Genomic DNA, 7297 nt, shown 5'->3' on the forward strand with positions numbered 1-7297 from the left:
GTAGGCGCCATCTTAACTAAGGGCAAAGCATCCGTGCTTGTGCCAGCAAAACTAAGAGAAAAAAGGGCCGGCTGCCATTCTTTGTGAGGGCACTCAGAGCGAGGCGGGGTAGGTGCCATCTTTGTTGAGGGCAAAAGCCGGCCCTAGTCCGTTAATTTACGCGGGAGATGGGAATTAATACAGCCCCTTAGGCATCTTCAAAGCTCCTAAGTTAGTGTTTGCTTTTCTGGAATACTGACCCCAAAACTTTGGGATTTGGCCTCAAGATGAAACCCAGATAATTGAGGGCTGACTTGCTTCAGAAAAATCCTACATGCGTAATCTCAAGGCAAACAGTAATTTGCAGACTTAGTTTGAAGCAAATAACTCATTCCCATGAGCCAGTGGTCAACAACACTCCCACTCTAGTCTCTCACCTAATGATCTTTCATTACCGTTAGGACTCAAAGGCACCTGTGGTCACAAAACTGAGGCTCAGCGAGAGGAAGGGACTCTCCCAAAGTAATTAAGTATTGACAATGTCTTTCAACTGGAGCAGGATCTGCAGCTCCCGCCAACTAGATGAGGGCTCTCCGCATAAAACCCTGGCTGCTTTTCTTTTTTTTTTTTTTTTAGTCGGAGTTTCGCTCTTGTTACCCAGGCTGGAGTGCAATGGCGCAATCTTGGCTAGGCTCACTGCAACCTCCGCCTCCCGGGTTCAAGCAATTTTCCCTCCTGAGTAGCTGGAACTACAGGGGCGCGCCACCACGCCCAGCTAATTCTGGTTTTTAGTAGAGACAGGGTTTCACCGTGTTGGCCAGGATGGTCTGGATCTCTTGACCTCGTAATCCACTAGCCTCAGCCTCCCAAAATGCTGGAATTACAGGCGTGAGCCACTGTGCCTGGTCCCTTGGCTGCCTTTCTTAAAGCACATAGCAGTAACCAAACATTTAGATAATCTTGCAGAGCTTAAGCAGTAAAATCAACCTTCCCCTCCTCAACTCAGTGTTGCTACTTCCTCTGCAGGCAGTTGTGAGAGCACGGATGAAAATAACTTGAAACAGTTGGCAAGTGGATAGATGGTGACTTTCCTTAGCAATCTTGAACAATTCCCCTTTCACCTTCAGTGTCCTCATTTTTTTTAAATAAAGACAGGGTCTCACTGTGTTGCCCAGGCTGGTCTTGAACTCCTGGCCTCAAGCAGTTCTCCCACCTTGGCCTCCCAAAGTGCTGGGATTATAGGCCTGGGCCACTGCACCAGGCCTTCATTCTTCAATTAAGTAATTAACCAATTATTAATACTTTTCAAAAGCCTTCCCTACTCAATTTAATCTAAATTGAGCAACACATATTATTCCTTTGTGCACTTACCATATTTTGTAAGTGTGTGTGTGTGTGTGTGTGTGTGTGTGTGTCTAAAATCATTTTTTAAATGTCTTTCCTTGCGCTAGACTGGAAGCTGCATGAGGCAGGGACTACATTCAGAACTGTTCACTGCTATATCCTCAACACCTAGCACTATGTCTGCCACATAGCAGCTGTTTGAAAATATATGTTAAATGAATGAATGATTCAATCAATTAATCTGGAAATGATGCCAATACCTATCCTGCAAGGTTTTTGTGAGAGTAATCGAAGAACTTTTAGGAGCTCAGTCAATAGTAATTCTGAGTTTCATATACTCTCTCTCTCTCTCTCAGCTTTAGTGAGGCTTCCAAATTGGCTGTCTCCCTTCTTTCCCTAGATCTTCAACCACCCCCAGAATTAGCAATGGTAAGAGCATGAAAAAGAGGGAGAGTTTTGCCAAACTGAGTGCACTGCCGCTGAAGCCAGGAACCAATATTCCTTGCCAGTAAGTTTAACCCTTGAAATAAGTGTGTCCAAAAGCAGGAAAGCTGGGGTGTCAGGATTCCCAACCCAGTTCTGCCACCAACTCTGTGATCATTTTTTTTTTTTTTTTTGAGACAAGTTTTCCTCTTATTGCCCAGGCTGGAGTACAGCGGCGAGATCTCAGCTCACCACAACCTCTGCCTCCTGGGTTCAAGCAATTCTCCTGCCTCAGCCTCCCAAGAAGCTGAGATTACAGGTATGTGCCACCACGCCCAGCTAATTTTGTATTTTTAGTAGTAGCAGGGTTTCTCCATGTTGGTCAGGCTGGTCTTGAACTCCGGCCTCAGGTGATCTACCTGCCTCGGCCTCCCAAAGTGCTGAAATTACAGGAATGAACCACCATGTCTGGCCTGGCAGATCACTTCTCTGTGGATATCAGCTTCTACATCTGATAAATGAGAAGGGTAAACCTCTCAGAGTCTTTCAGGATGTTACAGCTCTGGAGGTGATTTCTGTATTTCTGTATTTATTTATTTATTTATTTATTTTGAGATGGAGCCTTGCTCTATCATGGCTCACTACAACCCTCGCCTCCTGGGTTCAAGTGATTCTCCTGCCTCTGCCTCCCAAGTAGCTGGGTTTACAGGCACCCACCACCACGCCCAGCTAATGTTCGTATTTTTAGTAGAGATGGGTTTTCACCATGTTGGCCAGACGGGTCTCAAACTCCTGACCTCGGGTGATCTGCCCGCCTCGGCCTCCCAAAGTGCTGGGATTACAGGCATGAGCCACCGCACCTGGCTTCTGTGTTTATTTCGAAGCTTCTAACATACGACCAACTCTCTTCTGGGGAGGGAGGCTAACACTTCCCACATTAAGGAACTAACTTTGCATCTCCAGCCAATGTAAACTCTGGAGAATATAAACAAGGAAGAAGATTTCACATTTTGAGCATGTCTTCCATGTCACTTGTCCCAGGCATTTCACAGGCACCACCTCATTTAACGGTCCCAGGAGGCGCTACGTAATTTTATTTACAATTGAAAAGACTGAGGCTGCAAAAGGTAAAAACTACTTACTGAAGCTCCTACAGCTGGTAAGTGCCAAAGCTGGGAATTGAGACCAGGTCCCTTTGAATTCCAACACCTTGATTGTTTCAGGTAGCCTGTCATCACCATTTAGGTTTTTATTTTTTCATCTGCTTTAGAATTTAGGATTAAGAGGTGAGGTCTACATCCAGACAACAATATTTAAGGATGTGTTCACCAGACTTTACTCCTTGGGCAACTGCTCCAAAGTGGCTAGGAGGTGAATCTTAGTGTGGGCAGTTCACAGGAATGGAAATCTGGACACCTGGATTCCGACTCTGAAACTCCTCCCATTTATCCTGTGACCCGGGGTTCCCTCCCCTGGCTACACCTCGATTTTCCCATGTGTAAATGTGGAGGACAATGCTGGGGTCAAATGACTGCATTATCTAATTTTTTTTTTTTTTTTTTTTGGGACGGAGTTTCGCTCTTGTTACCCAGGCTGGAGTGCAATGGCGCGATCTCGGCTCACCGCAACCTCCACCTCCTGGGTTCAGGCAATTCTCCTGCCTCAGCCTCCTGAGTAGCTGGGATTACAGGCACGCACCACCATGCCCAGCTAATTTTTTGTATTTTTAGTAGAGACGGGGTTTCACCATGTTGACCAGGATGGTCTCGATCTCTTGACCTCGTCGTGATCCACCCGCCTCGGCCTCCCAAAGTGCTGGGATTACAGGCTTGAGCCACCGCGCCCGGCATGCATTATCTAATTGAATACGCTGGACACTAGGAATAAGAAAGAACCTGTGAGGAGCTGGGTTTCTGGGGTTTTTTTTAATTATTATTATTATTTTTGATGCAGAGTCTTGCTCTGTCAACCAGGCTGAAGTGTAGAAAGAGTGATCATAGCTCACTGCAGCCTCCCCCTCCCAGGCTCAAGTGATTCTCCCACCTCAGCTTCCCAAGTAACTGGGACCACAGGCAGGTGCCACCATGCCTGGCTAATTTGTTTATTTTTAGTACAGATGAGGTCTTGGTGTGTTGCCCAGGCTGGTCTCAAACTCCTGGGTTTAAATGATCCTCCCACCTTAGCCTCAGAAAGTACTGGGGTTACAGACATGAGCTGTTGAGCCCAGCCTAGGAGCTATCATTGTGATTACTTCATTGCCTTGTTCAGCATGACTATGGCCCTGGGAATTGTGTGCTAAACCCTTTAGTGAACCTGGAAACTGAAAATAGAATCAACTGCGCAAAGGAACGGCTATTTGGAAGTTAGTTTTCCTGCTACTGTAGTGGTTTCATGGTCAGAGACAGAGGCCTTTGTCCTGTCTCTGTCTCGCCATGATCTTTCTGCCAAGTCCAGAGGTGACATCACTACCACCAGCTGTTTGGGCTATCTGGAGCTATCTCCTTGACAACAGCCACCCAGCCACAAAGCTGGCATTATTATTTCCATGGACAAGGTCATATCAAATGGCTGGGAGGAAGTAGCTTGCAGCCAGATGTTTTTCATTTGCATGGAACCCTCCTGAAGCTTTAGCAGATCAAGACACTTGAACTGCCATTACTAACAGCAAGAATAACTTTTTATAGGATCAATATATATGCAATGCTGCTACTTTGCACTCTTCCATTTTATCCTTATGATGCTGTGAAGTGAATTTGGGTGATCGCACTGCTCTATAGAAGAAGAAACTAAAGGCTCAGAGAGGGGAAAAGATTTCCCAAAGGCCACAGTCTTTTTTTCTTTCTTTCTTTCTTTTTTATTTAGAAATAATTTCAAATTTAGAAAAAAGTTGCAATGATAGTACAAAGAGACCGGGTGAGGTGGCTCATGCCTGTAATCCTAGCACTTTGGGAGGCCAAGGTGGGTGGCTCACAAGGTCAGGAGTTCAAGACCAGCCTGGCCAAGATGGTGAAACCCCGTCTCTACTAAAAATACAAAAATCAGCTGGGTGCAGGAGCAGGCACCTGTCATCCCAGCTACTCGGGAGACTGAGGCAGGAGAATCACTTGAACCTGGGAGGCAGAGGCTGCAGTGAGCCAAGATCGCACCACAGCACTCCAGCCTGGGTGACAGAGTGAGACTCTGCCTCAAAAAAAAAAAATAGTACAAAGAATTTCTAAAATATTAACATCTTCCACAACCGTAGCACAATTGTCAAAAATTAAGAAATTGCATTGATACAATACCACTTATTACAGACCTTATTTTTACTCTTTTTTATTAATTATTAATTATTAATCTTTTCCCATTAATTCCCTTTTGCTGGTCCAGGACCCAATCCAATATTCCACACTGCATTTACCTGTTACGTCTCCTTTCTCTCCTCCAGCCTCTGACAGTTCTGTCTTTCACGGCACTGACACTAACTTTGTTTCTCTTTTTTTTTTTTTTAGATGCAGTCTCACTCTGTCACCCATGCTGGAGTGCAGTAGCACAATCTTGGCTCACTGCAGCCTCTGCCTCTCAGGTTCAAGTGATCCTCCTACCTCATCCTCCCAAGTAGCTAAGAACACAAGGCATGCGCCACCACACCCAGCTAATTTTTGTATTTTTGTAGAGATGGAGTTTTGCCGTGTAGGCCAGGCTGGTCTCAAACTCCCAACTTTTGGCCTCCCAAAGTGCTGAGATTGCAGGCGTGAGCCACCGTGCCCGGCCTGGGGAACGCTGTTTCACAAGTAAGACTTACGCCCTGCAAAAGCAGGATAAAAACCTGTACCTACCATATGTGCACTAACTCCTCATGTTTGAAGGTCCACAGGGATACGATAAAATCCCTACTTGATGCAACTATTTACAAAGCCCATGTCACGTTCTTCATCCCTTGATTCTACCTCACAACAGCTCTGAGACAAGTTTGTTATCATTCTTCTATGGATAAGGGGAATGAGGCTCAGAGACACGAACTGATTGTCCCAAAGTCACACAGCAAGCTAGTGACAAAGAAGAACTTGGACCTCCATTTCCTGATTCACAAAAGCCGGGGTTCCTGAGTTTTTGAAACTTGCAGGAGGCATAGATATGTCCCATGCCAAGATCTCCTACCTAAAGTGATCATCCTCGATACCATGGCCAGATCCTCCACCCATTTAAATCCAGGGGCTGGCTATCAGAGACCGAAAAGCTGCTGAAGAAAGTATCCTAGGATGCCAGAGAGCACTTTCAAGCACCCTCTCCAGCTGCACATTGAATATGTAAAGCAGTGATAGCTCTAGGCAGAGACGGATAATTAAATTAATCAACTGTCTGGACATTTTGCAGATTAAAGAAGCTCTTAATGTCTTGTGACTTGTAGGAGGGATGGTAAACTTTGCATCTCCCTTAAATGCAGTGAATTCACACTTAGAGCACAGAGCAGGATCTAGAGAAGGATGAACACGATACTTGTGCCGGCTGCAGTGTCCCCTCCCTCTAAGGGATAAATGACAGTCCCCTTTTCCTTTCATGTGTCCTCCTCTCTGTGTGACACACCACCAGGTATGCTGCACAGGCTGTGCCCTACACAAGCACATCCACGCAAAGGGGATGGAGGCTGAAATTCAGTCCAGGCTGTGCTGGGCAAGCTGTGAGTTTATTTGAAAGTAGGGATGCCTTTTTTCTAACTCATACCAAAGAACTATATATGCTAGTGATTCGTTTATTTATTTATTTATTTTTGAGATGGAGTTTTGCTCTTGTTGCCCAGGCTGGAGTACAATGGCATGATCTCAGCTCACCGCAACCTCCACCTCCCAGGATCAAGTGATTCTCCTGCCTCAGCCTCCCAAGTAGCCGGGATTACAAGCATGCATCACCACTCCCAGCTAATTTTTGTATTTTTTAGTAGAGACGGGGTTTCACCATGTTGGCCAGGCTGATCTCCAACTTCTTACCTCAGGTGATCCACCTTCCTCAGCCTCCCAAAGTGCTGGGATTACAGGCACGAGCCACCACTCCCGGCCTCACTGTTCTATTTTTCGTCATTAAAGATTTGTCTTTTCTGGCCAGTCATGGTGGCTCAGACCTATAATACCAAACCTTTTGGAGGCCAAAGCAGGAGGATTTCATAAGCCCAGGAGTTTGAGGACAGCCAACTCAATATAGGGAGATATTGTCTCTACAAAATATTTAAAAATTAGTGGGTCATGAGGTGGGCACAATGGCTCATGTCTGAAATCCCAGCACTTTGGGAGGCCGAGGCGGGCAGATCACTTGAGGCCAGGAATTCAAGACCAGCTAGGGTGAATGGTGAAACTCCATCTCTACTAAAAATATAAAAATTAGCTGGGTGTGGTGGCACATGCCTGTAGTCCTAGCTACTCAGGAAGCTGAGGCAGGAGGATTCCTTGAACCTGGGAGGCAGAGGTTGCAGTGAGCCGAGAGTGCACCACTGCACTCCAGCCTGGGCGACGGAGTGAGACACTGTCTCAAAAAAAAAAATTTTTTTTTTTTTTTTTTTTTTTTTGGGACGGAGTTT

This window comes from Cebus imitator, unplaced genomic scaffold, assembly GCF_001604975.1.
Source record: "Cebus imitator isolate Cc_AM_T3 unplaced genomic scaffold, Cebus_imitator-1.0 Scaffold309, whole genome shotgun sequence".
Taxonomy (NCBI): Eukaryota; Metazoa; Chordata; class Mammalia; order Primates; family Cebidae; genus Cebus; species Cebus imitator.